Below are 26,547 nucleotides of genomic sequence, written 5' to 3' on the forward strand. Positions count from 1 at the left end.
CAGCATATGCTGACAAGCTGGTCAAAACATGCATGATTTGCCTAATGTATAACCGAGGAAAAGGCACAGTTACTCCTAAGGGAGGATTCTCTCCTACTACCTTCCCTTTTGAAGTCCTCCAAATGGATTACATCCAGATGAACAGATGTAACAATTTGTCCTGGTAGTGGTCTGTACCTTCAGCTGATGGGTTGAGGCCTACCCCGTCAAAGACTGCACCGCTATCACCACCGCCAAAGTGCTATTAAAGGAGTACCTCCCACGATTCGGTTTGCCCCGCTTGGTCTGGAGTGACAACGGGACACACTTTGTCTGCACAGCATTGGCTATAAAACAAAAAATTCATACAGCTAACCACCGCCAGTCAGCAGGTCTAGTGGAGGTGTACAATGGCATCCTAAAAACGAAATGACCAAAATAGTAGCCGAGACAGGTGTCACTTGGGTTGATGCTCTCTCCTTAGCCCTACCGTCCACAAGAACAACAGCCCACACCAGAATAGGGCTATCTCCCTATGAGATTGTGTTTGGGAGGCCTGCCAATGTATGGGGTGTCCCGCGACCAAAGAAACTGTCTGATGTCGAATACCCTGTATTAACATATTATCTGTACATTCTGACTAATAGCCTTCATACTCTATCACCAGGTGCATTAGGTCATACCTGACAAAAGCGAGGGCTCAGGACACGTTATCCAACCTGGTGACTGGGTTCTGATCCGGAATTTTCAATGGACTAAGAGCCTCGAGCCCCGCTGGACACACCCCCATCAGGTGTTACTAGCCACCCGCACCGCCGTGAAAGTAGAAGGTCGGAAGAATTGGGTGCATTCATCACACTGCAGGCGTGTGCCTCTGCCCCTCCCCTATGATCAGTGGGTGAAGGAAGGACTAGGAGACTCAGAAGCAGAAACAGTCCCGACGTTTTTCCCATTCAGCGATGCCAGACCACATTCTACATCTACGGAAACAGAGAGTGACAGCATACTGAAAGGAAGGGTGGAACACTCCCGTAACTCTGCTCAACACCAAGAACAATTGTTTCCCAACCATACTGTCCCTACTTCCGACCGATACAACTTGCGCCCCCGAGGGAAGGCTTGCCCTTGGCTTCGCCAAGTACCTATAGGCTGTAAGGCTGTGATCTTCCCCGGCTGAGAGTAGTGCTGGTGTGTCAGACTAAGTTAAGCCATAAGGGCCCTTGGCACCTGCACCCAGTGAAGCAACCACCAATCACAGACAGCCACTAGAGGTCCCTGGCTTCGCACAATGGCCACCGTCCAAAACACCAGAATCCAGAAACAATATGTCAGCCTGAGACATAGTAATTGCTCATGGTCACCATGGTGACGCTGTTTGTCTCCCTCATCCTGTCAATCCTTGGTTGGCTGTTACTAATCTTCCATCCTGTTACCTCACCAACTCCTACCCCGACTCCTGCAGAACACCAGTTTTACACGTTACCAGCCCACGAGTTACCGCGCCGTGCAGATTTCTTCAACAACACCTTTATCCAAATGTTGCATCATCACCAGCTGATCATAAACACTTCCAACTTCTGGGTTTGTGGACTGATGCCACATTCCATGATACACCCTGTCACATTCTTTCCCTACTCCTTTCCCATCTCTGGGTCTTGTCTTGCATGGTGGATGTTGATACAGGAGGCCTACTCTGTCAATGGTACTGCCAATTCTGCCCTTGGGACATTTCGGGATGGCTTCTGACGGAAGAGATCCAGCCATGCCAATGCTCCTTTTTGCCCGACCAGCTCATCCACATCACTACTACCACCAGATGAACTCCGTGAGATGGTAGTATTCAACTCAACCACTCGACAAACATTTTCTAGATTCCGCACAAGAAAGATACTGCCTGATGAAGGAGACACTGTGAATGTCATAAATGTGCAAGGCCGTGTCTGCATTCATGGCCTAGGGACTAAGAAAGTTGGTACTAGTTTGTGTGATATCACAAAAACTTTAAACTCCACATCTCCTCCGAAGATGGTGGCATCCCCAACACCTATTTCATCTGTGGCACTGCCGCCTACACTTGGCTCCCCCGTAACAGGTCTGGTACCTGCTATCTGGCCTTCCTCCTTCCGCCAATGTATTCCACCCATGGAGGTTACCACCTGTCAATAAAGGGCACTCTGCGCCGCTCACGTAGGGGCATTATATCAGCCGAGGATACAGCAGGCCAGAAAACCGGGGACTTCTTTAAAGGTTTCCTTCCTTTCTGGGGCCACATGTCCAACAGTCGGGCTGTACGAGGACTGACCAGGGTCCTTAAAGCCACCATCACAGTAACAGCTGGTGCCCTCTCCAATATCACTGCAGAGCTACAGGCGGACCGCCTCATAACGCTTCAGAACAGAATGGTCCTAGACGTCATCCTTGCTGATCATGGTGGTGTGTGTAAATTGATCGGCTCCAGCTGCTGCGTGTACATCCCAGACAACGCACCTACAGTGTACGATACCATCCAACGTCTGCGTCTCTTTTCTTCCGAAATTCATCTGGGTGAAGGCAACTGGTCCCTCACAGGCTGGATTTGGGGCCTCCTTTCCCTCTGGGGGTGGAAGATCCTCATCTTCCTTGCCTTGGGAGTAACTGTCCTGGTCGGACATATTATCTGTACAGTCTGACTAATACCTTTCGTACTCTATCACCAGGTGCATGAGGCCATACCTGACAAAAGCGAGGGCTCAGGACACGTTATCCAACTTGGTGACTGGGTCCTGATCCGGAATTTTCAACGGACCAAGAGCCTGGATTTGGGGCCTCCTTTCCCTCTGGGGGTGGATGATCCTCATCTTCCTTGCCTTGGGAGTAACTGTCCTGGTCTCCTGCTGTTTGTGCTTTCGGTGTCTGCCAGTGCTCTGTACAATGTGTGTCCAGACCATCAAGCCTCCACCCTCTAACATTCATAACACCAATATGATGATGACGCTCCAACAAGAAACCGATGGCCTTATGAACATTGACATTTCTTAAAGTATTTGCCATTCAATGGCAAAAGGAGGGCTGAGGAAAAGTGTTCTTCTGATCGGCATCATTTGTACTGGGACTCCATTGTTTTTTTTCATTGCCATCTCGTGTCAAACACTTCCAAACAACCCACCTGGTCATTTCTGCTGATGCCTGAAAATCTAACTAACACGACAACAGCCATCTTGCAGCCTGCATTTCTGCCCAGGAACTGTCGCACACCCAACCCCCCTGTTCTTTGCAGTTCAACTGAAAGCCACGAGACACTCACACCCTGAGTAAATGATTTGTTTTCCATCTCCTGCTCCCAGCCTGGTAAACATCCTTGACACCGTGATTAGGTTATCTGGACAATGGTCTGACTGCTGGGCCTTGATCAGGGTGATTAAACAATGACTTGAAAGACCGGGCTTTGATCAAGGTGATTGAACAATGATCTGAAAGACTGAGCTTTGATCAAGCTGAGTGAACAATGATTTGTGTACCAAGCCTTGACCAGGTCACCATTTACAAACGTCATCTGGATCTGGTTATCAACTGCAAACACTGCCCTGATTGAACAATGAACTAACAGCCAAAAGACTGGAATGAAAAAGTATAAAAGGCTTGTAAGCTGCGGAGTAAAGCAGCAGCCTCCTCTGTCTTGTCTCGTACTGTTCCATAGCCCGGGCTATTGTATAAATCTTGGTTCCTCCTGCAGATGAAGGCTCCTGTGTCTCCTTTTATTAAGTATGGAAGGTATGGAAGACTTGGGCAGTTCCCCTGCTGCCGAGACCCAGTAAGTGGGTTAATCCGGTTCTTCAAAGCAATGCATTGTCATATTTATCTGTGCAATGAACAGTTGGCCACAAGGGAATGGTGGCACCAAAGAAAAATAATATGTAAATACAAAATAGTGGTACAACAGCTTGCAATATGGATTTTGGTCTCTTGACATAAGGGATGGAATGATACTTCATGAAAAAGCAGTTACCATCTAACACCAAAAGAAAATTACCATGAATTCCATTTCATTTACTCCTCAGTCCAATTTCAGATCATGTTGTGGCATAAAGATCACAATCATCCATTACAGACTTTTTTATTGTATTTATCCTATGTTGAACATTTTTATAGCACAGTTCTCGTTTTAAAGGGAAAAAGGGTGCTGTACAAAATCATATCATTTAAGACATGATGAAACAATTCAAAAACCAATACAATGAACAGAAATGCTGCCGAAAGTACACTCAACCACAAAAAAACGTAAGTAACCAATGTACAGCTAACATAACCAGTTAATGTCGCAACAGCACAGGTAATGTTAATGAGAAAACAATGGGTTTTCGCCCTTTGACAAAAAAGCAAGATGTCATTGACATTAGCACCAGCTGACTCTTATTTCCACCTAATATTTGGTGCGCCTTTGAGACATAAGTCCATCAAAACCTGCTCAACATCTTCCTACTATGCCTGTGAGTTGATGTCACTTGACAAAAGATTTAATATGTATGAGGATTAACCCCTTCGATGCTTGTGACGGAACGGTTCCGTCATGAGCGACGGTTGGGCTGTGTTTATGACGGAACCGTTCCGTCATGGCCCCGCCCATTTTTTAGAACCTTCAGCACAGCGCGAAAATTCGCGCCGCGCTGAAGGTGTTAATGTTCCCTTCTAGTGCTCTGGGGGTCTGCCACTTCTTTCCTCCGGCGGCATCTATTGTCTATGATGGCACCAGGTATATTGCTTCTGAAGGTATTCCTCAGTGATAGGGGGGAGACATGAAATGCCAGGAGCACTGAAAAGAGGGCCCTCAATAAGCATTAGAGGGTAAATGTGAACAGCCTTGGTTCCACATTGCATGCATATAAATATTCCAACAGTCTTACAGTGTCTTTTTGGGCCAGTATTGTACCCGAGGTGGTATGAAATTTCACAGAATCTGGTGACTTAGGAAATACAGTCCTGCAAATAGTATACTTGCTGCTAGGGAAATATGTGAATACATTTGACTCTGGTTCAAGCCAGTCCTACACTGCAGGAGGCAGCGGCTAGAATTAGTCTTTGGGGGCGTTCATGTTCGGCCATGGCAGCCCACTGTGAGAAGCTGACCTGGTATATGCTGTCCAATAATGTAAGTGGGCACCTTGCAACAGTCCAGACAGCCCTTATGGTGATGTAAGAGGTCCTAGGCAACCTTAGAAAGTATTCAAGTGGTAGCTGTGGAGAGCAGCCTTCAAGCTTAGTCTTGAAGGAGTGTAAAGCAGCTTGTTTTACCAGAATGCGATCTTTTAGTATAGATTAAATTAAAAAGAACCACACTAGGGGGCATATTCTCAAGGAGTTATCGCTGTGATAACAGCACTTTATCGCATCCAAAATGGCAATAAATGTATCGCCCCATTCATAAGCTGGTGCTAACAGCCCATATCACCAGTGTACCTGCGATAGCAGCCGCAAAAAACATAGCCACAGATGACCCCGGCAACTATCGCTAAAGAGATGCAGAGTGGGCGTTCCCGTGCAATAAAGCCTTGACAACACCACTCCACAACATTCTCACCGGCTAGCCAGATCGGCCATAAGATCCCAAAACATGTGATAAGGCGTGCTAGCAGCAGGAAATTAACACCTGCTCTGACCTGGTGTAAAGTCAGACAACAGCCTGCACCAGAAAAGGGAGCCCAGGGCAGAGCCACACCTGAAGGGCAACAGATGCCATGGAGCCACTGACCATGCGGGCCAGACACCCAAGAGGGCCAAAACACCCACCGCCACCACCCCAGGACCAACCCTCCAGACCACCAGGGCCCCCCGGACCAACACTGAGGCAGCACAACCAAAGACAACGACCTTCATGAAACGCACCAACCTCACAGACCTAACACCAGAGAATGTCATTGCCCACTACAGGCTCAATGTGACAACCATCCTCCGCATACTGACCACCATTGCCCACCGGCTGACAGTAGCAACACAGCGGACAACCAACATCCCACCTCAGACAAAGCTGCTGGCCGTGCTGCATGTGTTGGCCTCTGGTACCCTCCAACCAACAACCACCTGAGTCGGAGGAGTCTCACAGCAAACCCAATCCAAGTTCCTCACAACGGTCTTGGATGACATCATCAGCTTGGTACCTCACTATCTATACTTCCCCCACACTGCGCAGGAACAGCTGGAGACCAAGCAAGGTGTCCACACCACAGCTGGCTTCCCGCACATGTTAGGGGGCAATTGACTGCACACATGTCCTACTTGTGCCCCCTAGCAGCATTGCACACAATAACCGCAACAGAAAGTGCATGTATTCCATCAATGTGCAGGCAATAGTGGACCACTGGGGAATCTCAACCAACGTCGACGTCAACCACCCAGGCAGTGTGCATGATTCCTACATCTTCCGACAGTCCATCCTCAACCTGTGCTACCAGGATGACACATACGGTAATGCACTAGGCATTGGCAAGTACCAAATGAACACACCTCAACTCCACAATCATGCAACTCACAACACTGGGAATGCACACGTTACAAACTCACATACAGCATGCCAAACAACATGCTCACCCACCAGACATGACAGCACAACTTACTGTGGAAACCTGGGCCAGCCATGTACATAAGCCATCAATGGCATGGCACCTCAGCCACACAATAGCAGATTGTGGGAAGAGGTGGGGACCAGGCATGTGATAAGTAGGCAAGTGACCGATGAATGTTAATGTACACAATGTCATGTGTGGTGTGGATGTGATGGCCAGACTGCAGTATGCATACCACACACATATCCATGTCGACATACACCGTTGGTGTTTGGAGTGTAGTGGACGGTGGATGCAACCATGTCACCCAGCCAGAAGGGAAGATCGCGGGAATGTAGCTTGTTATGTCCCACCCCCGTAACCGGAGTGGGCTGGCCCAGTGTGCGCCAGGCTAGAGTAGGGGTGTGAATAAAAAGCATGTAACTCTGGCTGTGGTTCTCTCCCGGAATGCCCACCATCTCTGCCAGGGCGGCGCCTCTCACCCCGCCAGGAGGCCGACGCAGTCGCCATGAGTGGTGTTGCCTGCAATCCAGTGCGCCTGTTGCACCCAGGCCGCTGGTTCCCGAACCAGTCTTGCCCGCTCCTGCGCACCCAGGCCTCACTGCTCACCTGCCGACACCAGCGTGTGTCAAAGAGGGGCCACCACGTGCTGGTGCAAGCCCGAGGGCTTTTTATTAACTCACAAGTCAGAGTTATAAAGAAACTGCAGACCATACAAAATGCGGCAGCTCGCCTCATTCTTGGAATTCCTAAGTTTGCTCCTCTTTCTGACGCAATAACAAAACTCCACTGGCTGACGATCCAGAACAGAGCCAGATTTAAATCGCAGTGCATTGTTTACAAAGCACTAAATAAACAGGGCCCGCAGTTCCTTACAGACCATCTACGTCCTTACCAACCTACACGGCAGCTGCGCTCCACCAACAGCAACCAACTGTCGGTTCCTCGCACCAGAACAGTGACGTGGGGAGATCGACGTTTTGTGGTAGCAGCTTCCAAACTCTGGAATACTCTGCCCCAGAACATCAGAGCTTGTTCCACTCTGCTCCAATTTCGCAAAAAGTTGAAAACTTGGCTGTTCGATAAATAGGTTCATGGTACGGGACAGAGGTCAGAGCAACGCAGCTTAATGAACATCAGCTGGCAAATTAATTAGCGCCAAGACACCTCCGGGTATATGTAGCGCTTTATAAATGCCAAAAAAACCCCAAAAAAATCCCTCGCAGCCTCCTCAGACCATCACGGCCTCCGTGACACAGGCTCGCAGAACTCCTTTCTTGTTGACATACTCCACCCGGCATACACAGCGGACTAGTAGGTCACACATTTGGAACTGAGTCTTGATTACACTATGGCAGAGAACATTATTTATGGCAGAGTTTATATCACTATACTCCCTTCGATGTGGTGCCACCAATTTTGTGTATAGCATTCCAACCACACATGTCTGTGGGCCCACGCGGACTACTGCCCTCAGGCCACACTGCGCTCGAGTAGGTCACACATTTGGAACTGAGTCTTGATTTTTTGATGACAGAGTACATATCATTGCACACAAGGAAAGGTGTAAGAGGAGGATGCGTTTCGGTCAGGAGGAAAAAAGGATCATCATTACGGAGGTGATCAAACACTACAAACAACTGCCCTGGTGTCACAAACTCTGCATCGCGAGCCAACGACACGTGGCTGTGGGCCACTGCTGACTGCTGCCTCCGGCCTACTCTGTGGTACACCAGGGCTCACACATCAAATCGAGTCCTGATCGGCCCGGACGTCGCATCACTGCAGAAGGTACACGCCACTATCGCCAGGCCCAACTCCAACCGCCAACTGCCAGAGTCGAAACAATCGTATTGGCAGACTAAAAGTGTTGCTCACACCTGTTGTGGATGCCATTATCTGCCTGATACCCTGCCCAGCATTCCAGGTGCCACCAACTCAGTGCACCGCAACCCGTAGACTGTTACTGATTGAGTTTTGAGCTGTGGAGAGGCTACACAGCATTGTCACCTCAGTCAGTGTGGGAGACCTGGGACAATGATGAGAAAGATGATGCAGGTGTAACACACCCCACTACAGCGGCATCAGGTATACCCTAAAGGGACACAATCCTAGACAATTTGTTCACATGAGTGTGATCAGCTCTAGTGCCCAACCTCAGTGCACTGCAACTCACGGACACTTCTGTTTACATTTTGGGTGACCTCTGTACTTGCTCTGGCTACCTCTATGATGCTCCACAGTTGTCTCTGTCATGCTGGTGTTTTCAGTTTCCATTTTAATAGTGTTCACTGTTCAAGTTGTTGCCAGCAACTACCACTCTGTGCGGGATGGCTTACACTCACCACACACTCATCCAGCACAGGTGTCACTGTACATGTGAGACTGCCAATAGAGGGGCCGGGTGCACGTGCCCATAGCCAGTTCCACAAACTATCTGCATGTGTCCGTGTGGTCATAATGTATGCATGAGGGCCCCGGGCCCTACAACATTACCTTCAGCTGTGTACAGCGGACGTAAACATGTCACCGCAGGCAGCGGGTAAGACCTTGGACATGTAACTTTGTCGTCACCCACTCAATATGTAAGAGGAGTCGACTGGGCCGTGTGAAAGATAATTGTGTGCCTCTGTGTGTGTTTCTTTACTGGAAATGTGCAAATGCATGTGTCTCTGTAGCAGTGTGGGTCTCCTTTGTTGGGTGTACGTGGTCCCTGAAGGGTATTAGACACCCCCGTATGAGATCTGGTTCATCTTCCATGGGTTCGGACCCCGCCCGCACCTGTTCTGCATCTTCCTTTTGGCATTCTCGTTACTCACCCTGTTGATGTTGTGTCAAGTCCTCTCAAGCTGTGTCTGGACTCCCAACTCTTTGCACCGTCTCCACACTAATGACTATGGCCTCCACTTCCTCCAGTTCCTCCTGTGGCGCTGTACTCCCACCTCCTGTCGCCGTTGCTGCCTTCCTGTTGGCAGCAGGTTTGTGCTTGGTTTAGATTTTCATATCATGCTAGCGCCTCTTGGCCTCCTCTATTGACCTCCTTGACACTCTGACTGCATTCACGTTAGTCTAATTGTGGGTCAGTTGATGGTAGTGTTCTGTCACCTTCGTGACGCTGATCTGGTTTTCCTGCGGACTGCACCCCGTCTTCCTCTCCCTCTTCTCCTTGGCCTTCCCCGACCCCATGTTCCTTGCTGGTGGTCTGTGGGGCTTGTGGGGTTCGCGTTAACCTCGGGGCTCGGTCTGGGTGCATCCATTTTGCTACGCACTTTGAATTGTTTTTGGTGTGTTCTTTGTGTTGCTTTTATAGTGCATTTTCCCACTGGGGATGCGTGGGATTTGCAGGCCTGTCGCTAGTTTTCGCTGCTTTTTGTATTGTGATTGGCCTCATTGCAACTTTTTTTGCATTTGTGTTTCGTATTTTTGCGGCGTTGCTTTGACTTTATCGCTGACATTTGACACGTTTTCATGGGCCTATCACATGGTGCCTCCGTGTTGTGGGTACTTAGTTAACACAGCGTTATTTTACTGTGTTAAGCTGATTTTGCAGTACTTATCGCACGTTCTTGAAAATATCCCCCTTAATGTGATGGATGTGCGACGCAATTGCAGTTGTGTAAATAACCACAAGAAAAGCAAGCATAACCAACAATTATACATTACAACCAATACACATGCTACGATGAATTTTTCAAACTTTGCTCGTACATTAACAGATCAGTGCTCAAGAAGACGTAATCGCAAGTGCAGCAAACATGATAAGGTGTCAGGTATCTGTGCGAATAAAAACAAATGACTTTAGACTTATAGCGATTCCTTGACAAGTGAGGTGATTTGAATCTAATTGAATATTAATTGACTGCATTTCATCCTTTATATAGATTGAAAGTCATCGTCAGGACTAGTGATCGGTCTGAAAATTTGAGAGCACCCAGAAGCTGAAATGAATATGACAAATGAATTATTGTGCAGAGGCAAAAGGGTTGGAGGGCGTGCCAAAATAATCGAAAGAAGGGAAAGGACTTGCAGTGGGCTTGTTGGCCTTGAGAGAGTCACTCAAGGATGTCAAAAGTTGAGGCAGAGGTTGCTAAAAAGGAAGAGAGTAAGGAAAATCAATATGGGCCAAATGATCATTGTTGATCAGCAATGTGCAGGCATGCTATTTAGCACAGATTGCAGCTTGGTAATACTCACCACAACACAAGACCCTTGTTCAAATCAAGGACTTGTATGAGGCCTCTGGGTGAATAAAAGAAAAGGAAGAAGGAATCAGTAAACGTGGAAGGCGGAAGACTGTGAATGCAGCTGGCACACCTGAAACACAAACTCCATACTTAATGAAAGTAGTTATTCGGAGCAGGTCTAAACAGGGAATAAGGCGAAGCTTTAGAGTAAATGTGAAAATGAGGGGAGAACATACCCACTTAAAGTAGGAATTAAAGGCACACTGGTTGAAATGAATCTAGGTGCTCACATTAGCAGCATACTTTGTGATTCGCAGTTCTGTCCAGTGTTGCCTAATGGAGGCACATTCCCATAGGATATGGACCATATCACACCATAATTGCCTGCACCTCTAACAATTAGATTAGTGAAGGAGGCTTTTTTCTACAGTAAGAGGGGGACAGGCCAGGTTCTAAAATATTTTAAAGAAGACAACTTCAGCCTTGATTCTCTAAGATGTTTATCGTGGGAAAAAATAGATTGTCATGCCTCATCTGTTTTGTAATGTTGTTCAGTAATTTACCAGAACAGTTTGGAAGCGGCCACCACTGATTTGGAGAATACATTTTCTATGATTTCCACTTTGAATTGACACTCAAACTTTTAGATATTGGACAATCACGGATTCTTGCAATGTGATTAAAATAGTGACTTGCAATGGCCCTAAGCTACCTTACCAATGTGACAATGAACTGTATGTGCGATTAGACCAAATTCAAAACTCGGAAAGAAAAGTTTTGAACATAGCTCTTCGGGTTAGTTATTCAAGGGTCATGATCCCCCCTAGCATGCCAAAATGTATATGAAAGTAGTAATGATGGGTGATATGACGAAATATTAAAGTTGAATATATCAAAATGCTAAAATATCAACCAAAAAATAACAAGGACATAAATGTAATCTTCTTATACTTGGGGGCAGATTTACAAGGTACTGACGCATCTGCATAGATGTGTCAGTTTCCTTGCATCAGCGCCGAAGGCCCTTGCGCCACTATGGATGCGCTATATTTACAATACAGTGCTCCATAACAAGGATAAACAAATGCGTCAGAAATTCTGACGCATCTATTGGTGCAAAAGTGATGCATTACTGTAGTTGCTCATGAAAGTGACGCAACTCCAGCAATGTGCCACAATAGATGGGTGAATCCCATTCAAAAAACCCTACGTCACTCGTTATGCCTGGTCTAAGCAGGCGTAGGGATTTTGACACAGGAAAGGCATAGAGTGACGCAGTGAAATATTGTAGATTTCACTGCGTCAGATCTACTTGGCTTTTTGCATGGGAACGCCCACCCTGCATACATTATACCTGACGCAGGTATAATGTGACGCAGGGCTTTACAACATGATGCATCTCGAATTATGTTGTAAATGGGCTGCAACATTTACGCCACAGGTGCGTCACAAAAGTGAGTCAACGGCAGCGCAAAAGTAATGCAAGGGGCTTGTAAATCTGCCCCTTCGTATTTATAGAACAAAACATTGATTACAAAAATATAGATGGTCATAAAATGATCACAACGTAGGTAAGCATTTTTTTTTATGTATTTGAGAGTTCGATTCACAATTCAACATATACAAAATAAATTGCTTATGGTGCTGAATTTCAATTTTGATAAAAAATTAAGTAAGTATATAGAAGTTAATAAAATTATCATTAATAATAAGAATGTAACACAATAATCAATATTAATTAAACTATCAAGAATCAAATAATATATATATAAACGTTGTGGACTCTTGCAGTTCATTTCGTATTGCCAGCGTTAGTTGAAAAGGCTGGGAGCCCGCCATTGAAACCAAGGAGGAAGGCTGGCAGTTTTGGGATATTCCATCCCATGCTGGGTAGGACTCACTGTAGCCCATCCCCTGCTCTTTGGACTCCTAGGTCGACGCGGCTGCGATGGTATTGGGGGACCGGAGGAGGCGCTTACCAGTTGGCACATCAAAGCGGGACTGACATCACAGTCTCCCAAAGGGTCCACGCTGTTCCCCGACCAGCCCGCAATGACTTTGTTCCACTCCAGTCGTTCCCCTGCACCGAGGTCCCAACCATCTATTAAGCTGGATTCTGGGACCTGTAGTCCTGCGCTACACTCGGGACTACCCACAGGTGCGAGGACTTCATCAGAAGGGCGGAGCTACCTTGCACCAGCAAGAACATCAATGAGGGACTCACAGGCAGGGTGACATTCAACTCGTGGGATGCTTTGAGCGCTGAGGAAGGCAGTTTAGCTGCCGAAATGCATTCGCAATTTTGCCAATAAAGAAGTGTCTCCTACCTGTTCCTCCTGGGAATCTGCCTCTTTTTCTTCGAGAAGGAGCCTCTGTGCATCAATTTAGCGCCACCCAGGGGCGCTTTGCAGAGACCCCCATCGCGCTTTGGGAGTACCAGCCTCACTGGGAAAAACTTTGTGGACTCTTGCAGTTCATTTCGTATTGCCAGCGTTAGTTGAAAAGGCTGGGAGCCCGCCATTGAAACCAAGGAGGAAGGCTGGCAGTTTTGGGATATTCCATCCCATGCTGGGTAGGACTCACTGTAGCCCATCCCCTGCTCTTTGGACTCCTAGGTCGACGTGGCTGCGATGGTATTGGGGGACCGGAGGAGGCGCTTACCAGTTGGCACATCAAAGCGGGACTGACATCACAGTCTCCCAAAGGGTCCACGCTGTTTCCCGACCAGCCCGCAATGACTTTGTTCCACTCCAGTCGTTCCCCTGCACCGAGGTCCCAACCATCTATTAAGCTGCATTCTGGGACCTGTAGTCCTGCGCTACACTCGGGACTACCCACAGGTGCGAGGACTTCATCAGAAGGGCGGAGCTACCTTGCACCAGCAAGAACATCAATGAGGGACTCACAGGCAGCGTGACATTCAACTCGTGGGACGCTTTGAGCGCTGAGGAAGGCAGTTTAGCTGCCGAAATGCATTCGCAATTTTGCCAATAAAGAAGTGTCTCCTACCTGTTCCTCCTGGGAATCTGCCTCTTTTTCTTCGCGAAGGAGCCTCTGTGCATCAATTTAGCGCCACCCAGGGGCGCTTTGCAGAGACCCCCATCGCGCTTTGGGAGTACCAGCCTCACTGGGAAAAACTTTGTGGACTCTTGCAGTTCATTTCGTATTGCCAGCGTTAGTTGAAAAGGCTGGGAGCCCGCCATTGAAACCAAGGAGGAAGGCTGGCAGTTTTGGGATATTCCATCCCATGCTGGGTAGGACTCACTGTAGCCCATCCCCTGCTCTTTGGACTCCTAGGTCGACGTGGCTGCGATGGTATTGGGGGACCGGAGGAGGCGCTTACCAGTTGGCACATCAAAGCGGGACTGACATCACAGTCTCCCAAAGGGTCCACGCTGTTCCCCGACCAGCCCGCAATGACTTTGTTCCACTCCAGTCGTTCCCCTGCACCGAGGTCCCAACCATCTATTAAGCTGCATTCTGGGACCTGTAGTCCTGCGCTACACTCGGGACTACCCACAGGCGCGAGGACTTCATCAGAAGGGCGGAGCTACCTTGCACCAGCAAGAACATCAATGAGGGACTCACAGGCAGCGTGACATTCAACTCGTGGGACGCTTTGAGCGCTGAGGAAGGCAGTTTAGCTGCCGAAATGCATTCGCAATTTTGCCAATAAAGAAGTGTCTCCTACCTGTTCCTCCTGGGAATCTGCCTCTTTTTCTTCGAGAAGGAGCCTCTGTGCATCAATTTAGCGCCACCCAGGGGCGCTTTGCAGAGACCCCCGTCGCGCTTTGGGAGTACCAGCCTCACTGGGAAAAACTTTGTGGACTCTTGCAGTTCATTTCGTATTGCCAGCGTTAGTTGAAAACGCTGGGAGCCCGCCATTGAAACCAAGGAGGAAGGCTGGCAGTTTTGGGATATTCCATCCCATGCTGGGTAGGACTCACTGTAGCCCATCCCCTGCTCTTTGGACTCCTAGGTCGACGTGGCTGCGATGGTATTGGGGGACCGGAGGAGGCGCTTACCAGTTGGCACATCAAAGCGGGACTGACATCACAGTCTCCCAAAGGGTCCACGCTGTTCCCCGACCAGCCCGCAATGACTTTGTTCCACTCCAGTCGTTCCCCTGCACCGAGGTCCCAACCATCTATTAAGCTGCATTCTGGGACCTGTAGTCCTGCGCTACACTCGGGACTACCCACAGGTGCGAGGACTTCATCAGAAGGGCGGAGCTACCTTGCACCAGCAAGAACATCAATGAGGGACTCACAGGCAGCGTGACATTCAACTCGTGGGACGCTTTGAGCGCTGAGGAAGGCAGTTTAGCTGCCGAAATGCATTCGCAATTTTGCCAATAAAGAAGTGTCTCCTACCTGTTCCTCCTGGGAATCTGCCTCTTTTTCTTCGAGAAGGAGCCTCTGTGCATCAATTTAGCGCCACCCAGGGGCGCTTTGCAGAGACCCCCATCGCGCTTTGGGAGTACCAGCCTCACTGGGAAAAACTTTGTGGACTCTTGCAGTTCATTTCGTATTGCCAGCGTTAGTTGAAAAGGCTGGGAGCCCGCCATTGAAACCAAGGAGGAAGGCTGGCAGTTTTGGGATATTCCATCCCATGCTGGGTAGGACTCACTGTAGCCCATCCCCTGCTCTTTGGACTCCTAGGTCGACGTGGCTGCGATGGTATTGGGGGACCGGAGGAGGCGCTTACCAGTTGGCACATCAAAGCGGGACTGACATCACAGTCTCCCAAAGGGTCCACGCTGTTCCCCGACCAGCCCGCAATGACTTTGTTCCACTCCAGTCGTTCCCCTGCACCGAGGTCCCAACCATCTATTAAGCTGCATTCTGGGACCTGTAGTCCTGCGCTACACTCGGGACTACCCACAGGTGCGAGGACTTCATCAGAAGGGCGGAGCTACCTTGCACCAGCAAGAACATCAATGAGGGACTCACAGGCAGCGTGACATTCAACTCGTGGGACGCTTTGAGCGCTGAGGAAGGCAGTTTAGCTGCCGAAATGCATTCGCAATTTTGCCAATAAAGAAGTGTCTCCTACCTGTTCCTCCTGGGAATCTGCCTCTTTTTCTTCGAGAAGGAGCCTCTGTGCATATATATATATATATATATATATATATATATATATATATATATATATATATATATAAACGCACGTTTCTGTGTCCAATCTTATGGGTTACAGAAATAAGAAGGCAGGCACACTGGTATCCGGTTTCAAAATTTAATAGCACCAACCCCCCTCACCCCTTACAGACGCGTTTCGCCTTCGCAGGCTTCGTCAGTGTAACACAGTGTATGGTTGAAATCGCCATTTATAAAGCCAATTGTCCTATTCACATTGATAAACATAAAAGAAGGACAACAACTCTGCAAAATTACAGTGGCCATCTTATAACGTGCAAATTGCATTCACATTATCGGCTCGAAAGTGGCGAGTGTAGTGAAAAGTGCATAGTGCATGATTAAAAACACATGGATTAACCATTCTATGTACAAGAACTCATTTTGTTAATATACACAGCAAGAATAACTTTTGGCAGTATTGAATTAGGTAGCACTGAGGGAATATATTTCTTTCAATTTCGATTTTTTCCTCATTCATTAAAGTGCAAAAGTGTCTTTATCACGCCCTGAATGGGCAATTCAATAAACAGTACAGACAGTTCTAGTAAGGACAAATTCACTTCTGTTTGAAAACACTTTTTCTCTATATACAGATTGGCAGGGCAAATAGATGTTTTTCACTGATGCCTGGAGTACCGGACTTATAAGTGGACCCAAAGTTCTTCATTGTTATTTAGCCCCCAGGGAGTCATGGTTTTAAGACTGATAATATACTTTGACTCTAGTACTCGAAGGGATTTTTCCCTGTCCCCTCCTCGTTCTAATTTGGGTACCTGGTCCATGCAATAAAAACTAAGTTTTTCCCATTTACTTTGATGGTACTCTGCGAAGTGGCGGGCAACGGGATAAGATTTATCTTTATTTGTAATAGCCCGCATGTGCTCAAGAATTCTTAGTTTTGCTGGTTTTATTGTGCTGCCGATGTATCGCAGCTTGCAGGGACAGGTCAGGCAATATACAGTATACTCAGAGTTACAGTTGAGCAACTGTTTGATTTTGATGTTGGGTCTTTTTTCCCCTGTTCTATTGGGATACTCCTGTACTTTGCCACTGAATTTGCAAGCCTTACATTTAAGACACGGAAAGAAGCCAACTATGTTTGTCACCTTGATGGGTTGGACCGATGGTTTGAAATGACTGTGGACCAGGTGGTCTGCCAACGAGGGACACCTCCTGTGAGTTATCAGGGGTCTCTTTGGCAGACTGTTTTTCAGCGTTTTGTCAGCAGTTAGTATGTGCCAGTGTTTTTGGAAGATGTTAACTACATCTGACGATTTGGTGCTGAATTCTGTAATCATTCGCACCTCGTCGGGTGCCTTCTCTTTCACCTTTGGAGTTAGGAGATCCCTCCTATTAACCCCAGAGGCTTTAGTTTTTGCTTGTTTGAGGAGTTCCTTGTTGTACCCTCTATCCTCAAACCTCTCTTGTGCTTCCCTTAAGGCGAGGCTGTAATCACGGTCCAGAGAACAATTTCTCTTTAGACGTAGGAACTCGCCATAAGGTACATTTTTCACTAGACTTTTAGGGTGATAAGAGTTGGCGTGTAGGACAGCATTCCCCGCCGTAGGTTTTCTATACAGGCGGGTCTGCAAGATGTTGTTGTGTACAAACACCTCCAAGTCCAGATAGTTAATACTGGTGGCACTAATGGTACTGGTAAACCTTAAATTGAGGGTGTTCGTATTCAAGATTGTGATGTACTCTTCTGCTGACTGACGATCACCCTGCCAAATTATGAACTGGTCGTCTATGTACCTAGTCCACATCAAGATTTTTTCGGTCCATTTTTGATTAGAGTCCCTCCAAGCCTCGTGTTTCTCCCACCAGCCTACGAATAAATTCGCGTAGCTGGGGGAGAAACACGAACCCATGGAGGTACCTCTCTTCTGATTGTACATTGTCCCATCAAATAAAAAATTATTGTTGAACAGACAGAATCTAATCATAGACAATATCATGGAACTATGGTTCATAAATTGTTCAGGTTTGAGATCCAAGAACCATTTGATGGCAACCAGACCCTGTTCATGGTCGATACATGTGTAAAGGTTGACCACATCAAGTGTGATCAACAACATTCCAGGGTCACAGGTGATACTGTCCATGACACTCAAAAAATCTTGAGTATCTTTGAGGTAAGATGAAAGATCTTTAACAAAGGGTGCCAGGTATGAGTCTATAAATCTAGAGGTGTTTTCAAGAAGACTACCAATGCTGGACACTATTGGGCGTCCGGGAGGTCTTTTAGCATGTTTATGTACCTTTGGCAGATGATAGAATGTTGGTACAATTGGCGCTTCACATCTCAAGAATAAGTACTCATCCATTGTGAGCATACCTTCTTTCTGCCAGTTTTCTAACATAGTGTGGAAAGACAAGATGCTTTTATTATACTCCGTTCTCTGTATGGGGGTATAGCAATCCCTGTCTTTCAATTGTCTATGTGCTTCCATTAGGTAATGCTCATGATCAAAAATAACCACATTGCCTCCCTTGTCCGAAGGTTTAATTTTGATTGTTGTATCTTCCTTCAAGGACCTAATGGCTTGCCATTCTTTTTTTGAAATGTTCGGTGTACTTTGACTTATTTTATTTCTTGTCTCCGATGAAATCTTGTCAAGATCTTCCAGAACTGCTTCATTGAAGAGATCAATAGCATCGTAGTTCGTAATAGGCAGCTTTTTTGATTTGTTTTTCATGGAGCTGGGGTCACGTTTCTGTGTGACGATGGTCTGTGATGGTGTCTCAGCATTAGGCATATTACCAAATGGTTCTTGAGTAGGTGTTAAAAGTAATTCTGCCAGTACTTCGCATGTTTGAGTATCATTTTGACTTGCGCTGGAAACACCAGAGTTCACTGAAATGATATTATTTTTCCCAGATTGAAGGAAAATTTTCTTGAACTTGAGTTTCCTAATGTACTTAAATAAGTCGATTCGCACTTTCACAGGGTCAAAGTCACTGGCTGGACAAAAGCTTAGGCCTTTTTTCAAAATAGACATTTCTTCCTCAGTTAGTATTCTCTTAGAAAGATTAATGATTTTATTTTCTTGTTGTCTATTGTCTCTTGCGGTTCAATCCGCTCCTGTTGACTCTCGGGGAGCTCATTGCTTGTTGTCCCGCACCTCTTGCTCCTCTTACCCCTCCGCGTCCTCCTCTTTGATTTTGCTGTGGCGCCGGAGGGTGATTCCTCTGTTGGTGGCGTATACGAGTCTCCTTGATAACCTCGAACTCGTCGAAAAAAGGGACCTCAGCTGCCTTTGTTTTTTCTTTTGTGCCTTCGGTTTGCTCACCTTCAGAAACTTCAGATTCCTCGGTGTCCTGTTCCACAGATGTTACATTTGTTTGTGCCATGCGTTTTCTTGTGGCCTCAAATTTTCTGGCGAATGTTAATATTCTCCCTGTGAGGTAATCTTGCTCGTCTCTGAGGAATTTTGATTGTTTTCTCTTCCTGATTGTCAGTTCATAATCTTTAATTCTTCTGTTCATGGTATCTCTTAGGTCATCCTTGTCTTTGGAGTCTTTTTCTTTAGCTATTTGTTCTTCCAGGTCCGTTATTTCTTTCAGACTCTTATCCCTATCGCTCCATGCATACTTTATTAGCATACGCACCATTCCTTTCGCTGACTCTGCCGTATATTCAGCCCAGTCTTTCAGTAATTCCGGATCTGGGTTCTCATATGAAGGTACTGTGTAAATACGTAAACCTCTTGGTATTCTGCCACACTCAATGTATCTTTCTAATGAGGTGGCCTCCCACCATTTCCGTACTTCGCGTTCTTGTGCCTTTTCAAGTTTGGTAAATAGTACCTTCAAAGTGCTTGCAGGGGCATTGCGAATTACTGATTTGGTAGGTTGCGTTGCTCTCGTTGCGGAGCTCTTAAACATAAAATTAGCCGCCGACTCTCTCTCTCCCGTGATACCATCTGGGTTGGCCATTACCGTGTCTGAACTGTTCTTTTAGCTGTGTACATCAATTTATTAGCAAGGGTGGTGACGTAGTCACTAAGGTTAGGGGTCAGGTGCTTGAGTTACGGAACCTTCGGGGATGAGGCTAAGCGTTTTTGTAAAGTTTTACATTCGGCGTTCACTCACCGGTTCCGCTTTTGGTTCTCGGTAACCGTCAGTCGCCCAAGTCGCAGCCGACGTGTTCTCCAATCGCCTGGGGCAGAACCGCTTGTTCCCGCTTCCGTGTGTGGACGGATGTATCAAACGCCACTCTTTAGTCCGATGTTTCGTTGCTTCCTTCGCTTAATATGCCTCGGGGCAAACGGCCATATTAGTTTGCAGCACGTTAGGTTCACCGCCGTCGCTCCTCAACTCCCCGGGTGCCGCACGCCAGCGCTGGTGAGACGCTGAATATAAACGCACGTTTCTGTGTCCAATCTTATGGGTTACAGAAATAAGAAGGCAGGCACACTGGTATCCGGTTTCAAAATTTAATAGCACCAACCCCCCTCACCCCTTACAGACGCGTTTCGCCTTCGCAGGCTTCGTCAGTGTAACACAGTGTATGGTTGAAATCGCCATTTATAAAGCCAATTGTCCTATTCACATTGATAAACATAAAAGAAGGACAACAACTCTGCAAAATTACAGTGGCCATCTTATAACGTGCAAATTGCATTCACATTATCGGCTCGAAAGTGGCGAGTGTAGTGAAAAGTGCATAGTGCATGATTAAAAACACATGGATTAACCATTCTATGTACAAGAATTCATTTTGTTAATATACACAGCAAGAATAACTTTTGGCAGTATTGAATTAGGTAGCACTGAGGGAATATATTTCTTTCAATTTCGATTTTTTCCTCATTCATTAAAGTGCAAAAGTGTCTTTAAAAAAAAAAATATATATATATATATATATATATATATATATATATATATTTATAGAATTAAGATAGAATTAAGTTCACATTTTCAAAATGTATTTAAAAATATTCTTTCCAAAAATTACATCATTGAAACAATTAAATTAACATAATTATTTCAACTTAAATCATGAAAAAGAAATCTTTAAAACATTACAAGCAAAATATTCACATTCAACTTTACACTTGTGGAAGTTACATTTAAGATTCTCACTTCCCCCTTAAACAACAGTAAGGAAAGTGTTGGATTTTGGAGGAGTTAAATATAACATTTCCATTCCATCATAAGCAAAAATAGGGAAGCTTTTGAACTTTGAAGGTGTCAGATTTACCATTCCCACTGCAACCTGAGCTACTCTGAGTCATATTTTTTTCCCACTCCAACATAAGCAACAGTAGTGAAATTGTTGAATTTTGGGGATATCAAATTTACTAGCCCCTCTCTGAACTGACAACAGTAAGGAAAGAGTTGGACATTTGACGGATTACATTGACTGTTTCCACCCCAACATAAACAAGCTTAAGGAAAGTGATGGACTTTGGAGGTATCCCTATTCACACACCAAAGTAAGCATAAACAGGAAAAGTGTTGGAGTTTGGAAGGGCTAGATTTACTATTCACATTCCAACCTGAGTAACAGTATGGGAAGCACTGGACATTTCAGAGATTAGGTTCCATCATAAACAAATGTAGGAAACGTTGTTGGCTTTGGTGGAGTCATATTTACCAAAGGTACTCCAAAGTAAGCAACAGTAGGACAAGAGTTAAAAGCTTAAATTTACAAGAGCCCTTAAAATGCACACACATATATATATATAAAACTATAAGTTTTAGTGGTGTTATAGTTAGCTGGACATTTTACTCATACACAACCAATGAAATTGCTCCTATATAGTTAGTTGTACTAACTATATTTCGCGCACCCGCAATCCACTGCTGATGATGTCACATATTAGATCATTCATGACATGGTCAGTGACATCACTGATGACATCTCAAATGACATCACTGATGACGACATCATCCAGTGAACGTGGTTTGCTTCGTTATTTAAATATGCATTATATATATAGCAATTTACATTGAAGAATGAGTGGATATATATAAATAAATATTTGGATGGAGGATTTAGTAGCAGTGTAATTGACTGTTTACTCGACTAATTTATAATGTCTCACTAAATATAGTGGATAGTGACTAAACTGTGTGAATATCTGTATCACTTTGTCAGTTGTTGTGTAAACTGATTCTACAGTTGGTTACTAGCTATGTGAAAGTCTATATTAGTTATTGATTAGTTAACTGAGTATTTGTATGGGAGTGTGAAAGTGTGTGTGGTTCGGTGGGGGTGTGTGACTGTCCAAAGATGTGTGAATAGTTGATTCAGTAGATATATGAAGTTAAAACTACATGTTCTAACAGTTGTTTGGGTGAGTGAATATCTTTATGGGTGTGGTGATGAGCAAATATATTTTTCAATGGTACAGGTCCAACAAACTAGAAAAATAAAAGGCAGTGTATGTGTCAGTTGTTGTATATAAATAAGTATACATAAGACACAATGATTGTGTGAGTGACTGTATGGATAACTGTATATGGGGCAGGGCTGAGCAAGAAGAAACCAAAGTCAAAATTCTATCCTCAACTAACCCCGGGAAATAAGGTGGATATTTTCCAAGAAGCAGTTATACAAGACCTCCATAAAATCAAGGGCTCGAATTACAAAGACAACCTAACTGTAAAAGAACGAGAAGCGTTAAAAAATCTAATCAACGATGATCAAATTGAAATAAAAATGGCGGACAAAGGGGGAAATATAGTGGTGTGGGAAAAGAGTGCCTACATCATTGAAGCCCACCGTCAGTTGAAAGACACAAAATATTATGAGAAATTAAAAACGAACCCAACGATGGAGGTAAAAAACAAACTGGACAACAACTTAAAACAATGGAAATTGAAAAACTTAATTGATGATGAAGAACTGAAGTATCTAACAGTAAACCAACCAATTACAGCGACAATTTACTTCCTGCCAAAGGTACACAAAGATCAAAAGAACCCCCCAGGCAGACCCATCCTATCTGCAAAAGGCTCATTATTGGAACCGGTCTCGAATTTTATAGATTATTTTTTGAAACCTTATGTTGTCCAATTAAGTTCTTACATCCAAGACACCAATGATCTGTTGAGAAGATTAGAGAATACACCTTGGCAGGAAAATTACCTACTTGTCACAATGGATGTCGTATCCCTATATACGAACATAAGCAATGAAATTGGGATAAAAGCATGCAATTATTTTTTGCAAGGCAGGAATATCCGATACAAAAATCATAATCAGATGCTGCAAGAAATGATCTCGCTATGTCTGTCACAAAACATTTTTTTGTTCGGAGAGGAACTATACAGGCAAAACAATGGAACCGCTATGGGTTTTTCTTTCAGCCCGAACTATGCATGCCTCACAATGGGCTATTGGGAAAAGGAAATTGCGTGGGCATCGGAAAATGATCATATGACCAGCAAAATCATATGCTGGATAAGGTTCATAGATGACCTTCTCATCATCTGGGATGGATCCTCGGAGGAATTTGAGGAATACCACAAGATCATCAATGGAAGAATGACAGGGTTGAAATTAACTTATGAAATCAGCAATAATGAAATAATTTTCCTTGACACACACATCTACATCAAGGACAATCAAATTCAATCGACCCTACATAGAAAATCCACGGCAACCAATGCCACCTTGGAAGCAACAAGCTTCCATCAAAGATCACTAATCTCAAGCATCCCACACGGGGAGTTCCTCCGTATCAAAAGAATATGTAGTGAAGAAACCAAATGGCAAAAACACAGCACGGAAACAAAAAAGAGATTCAAAAATCATAAATATAATCAAGAAAATGTGGAAAATTGTTGGAAAAGGGCAAACACAAAAACCAGAGCTGAATGCCTACAACGGAAAATTGAAAATAAAAATGAACAAGAACCAATCAGACTAATCACAGACTTTTCGGAAGGCAGCAAGGAATTCGTTGATATCCTGAGAAAGAACTGGAAAATATTGCATCTGGATGACACAGTTGGAAAACTGGTGGGAAAACATCCGGTGGTAACCTACCGGAGAGCACCAAACTTGAAGGACCGTCTAATTCACAGTCATTGCCACACAAAAAAGGACAACAAAAAGGATTGGCTCAAAACTACGGGGTTCATAAAGTGTTATGACTGCAAAATGTGCCAAATCGCAAAACCTACAAAAGAAGTAAAGATGCCAAATAACAAAAAATGGGAAATAAGACAACTAATCACCTGCAAAACAGAATATACTGTGTACGGAATTGAGTGCCCTTGCCCGCTACTGTATGTGGGCAGTACAAAGGGGGAACTAAAGAAACGCATCATGGAACATGCAAGAGCAACTACACATAAAGACAGAGCAAATGCTGTTGCTAAGCACATGGAGCAGACACACAATGGAGACTGGCTGAAACTAAAGTTCTTTGGGATAGAAACAATCCCGAAACATATTCGAGGGGGTGACCGAGAGAAATCTCTGAGACAAAGGGAGTCACGCCACATCATTAACTTCAGATCTTTAAGTCTGCACGGCCTGAATCAATCGGAGGAGTTATATATTCATCTGTGAAAACGCAACCAATAATCCAAAAATTAGAAAAACATGAAGGAAAACCAATAAGAAGGAAAACACCAAGAAAGAGAAAAGGGTGGAAGAAAGGTAACCCACCGTAAAAAAGAAGAAACCAAAATTAACAACAATAAAATAACAAAAAGAACCCTTCCCACTAGAGGGAATTAAAGAAATAGACAGTTGACATGAACATGAGAGCATATAATGATTAAGGAAATCCAAGAAAAGAACTAAGCCCACCAGAGGGAATTAAACAACAGTTGCCATGAAATGAAAACTTATAATGGAATAAAACCAATAAATTGGACTTGAAGGCTTGAAAAGGAAATAAGGGGTTATTATTTTCTAGAGACTGGGTGTTATTACCTCCTTCAAAGACTCTTTTTAATTAAAACTACAGTACCCACAATGTCTAGCAACCAAGCAAAGGAAATGACGTAACATCAATTTGAATGCCTTAAATGTATTGGAAAAAATGCAGGAAACTGATCGTGAGCAAGACGCTTGCAGCGTCGAAACGCGTAGATCGACTGCTTTTTCATGCTTAAACAGATTTAAATAAACCAACTTGTGGAAATTCAAAGGGAGTGCACCCGAAATCTTTTCTAAGGGAAGAAGTGTGGTAATAAATAACGGCGTGATTCTGCCGTAGGTGCACGCACCAGCTGCGAGCGCTCGATGGTCGGGGAACTGTGAACCGGCATATATATATATATATATATTACCTACTGGCGGTCGCCAGTAGGTAGTTATAGTTAGGACCTAGTTTCCATAGGAAATCCGCAACATTCTATTGGGAATAACTTTGGCGTTGATGGACAGAATTGGCTGAATTTCTCTAAGAAAATGGCCAGCTCCTTCCCTGAAAGTTTGGGGGGGGGATTCATCAAGCGGGGGCCGAGATAAAAGGGGGGTCCCAAAATGTGTTTTCCCCATGTTAATTTCCATAGGGCGGTTGGACTCACTTTTAGCCCGAACGGCTGAATGGATTTCCACCAAACTTGGCAAAATTGTAGGGACTGGTAGCCCGATGTGCCTTTGCTATGTCTCAAGATATGTGCTCCAGTGGATTTTGAGTAATTTAGGTTAAAAAAAATAGATATATATCTATAAGCGCGCCCTGGTACGCGCACCGGGGCGCGTACCAGCGCGCTACGCGAGTACGCGAGTGGAACGCTGATTGGCTCTTGGGTGTCTGTCAACATTCCAAACAGTCCGGAGCGGCCGCCATCTTGTGTCTCGGTAAGATCGAGACACAAGAAGTGGCAAAAACAAAGGGGGAAATGACCAAAAGGGGGCAGGGTAGACCCCCCTGACCTCCTAGGTTTGATGTGGGGGCCATAAAAGGGTCCCGCGGGGCAAAAAAATTATTTTATATTTTTTTCGATTTTCGCGGGGGGAGCGCCCAGTACGCGCAACGGGGAGCGTACCAGGGAGCGTACTTTGGTGAAAAATTGTGATAAAAGTTAGAGTAAAATAATCATTTTGAGTGATCATAGGTAGGGTAGCCCTGAAAAGAGCTTTTCGGCTCTGTGGATGATTTAGGTACCTACAAGTAGGTTCCAATGCACAGTCTTAAATTTAGGAGGAATATTCTATTCCCCTCATCTGAGAAGTGCACACCATCTCCTCTGTAGATATCTTGCATGTTGTAACGCAAGTTATTGTTGTATATTGAACCCATTCCATAGTCTCTCATGTAAGCAGAAACAGATTTATTCACATGTTTCCGTGCTTTCTCAAATTGTGGACAAAAGTGGTTGGACCACTTCCATTTCTGTCTTTGGCATATATTGGAATATACCAAGGCAGTTTGTGGAAAAAGTGCCATCAATTGCTCAAAGGTGTCCTTTAAAAGCATTTCCAGACCTACCCCAGTCAAAGTGCCTAGGTCATTTCCACCACAGTGCAGAATTATGAGGTGAGGGTGTGGCAGATGCAAAAAGGTTTTCACCAATGGTATCAATTGGTGACATCTCAATCCTCTCTGGCCAATCCACTTGATGTCCACATTTGGTAAATCAAGGTTGTGAAAATTTCTGATAGCTTCGTACCTTTGAGCACAGTAGATGTAGCTATGTCCAATAATCCAGACAGAATACATGGTGAGAGGAGGTTCTGGTGCAGTCAGATGAAGTGTGGGAATGAAATGGCAGTTGGAACAGTAGGAGTTT

The sequence above is a fragment of the Lissotriton helveticus genome, chromosome 5_1 (genome assembly GCF_964261635.1).
Source record: "Lissotriton helveticus chromosome 5_1, aLisHel1.1, whole genome shotgun sequence".
Taxonomy (NCBI): domain Eukaryota; kingdom Metazoa; phylum Chordata; class Amphibia; order Caudata; family Salamandridae; genus Lissotriton; species Lissotriton helveticus.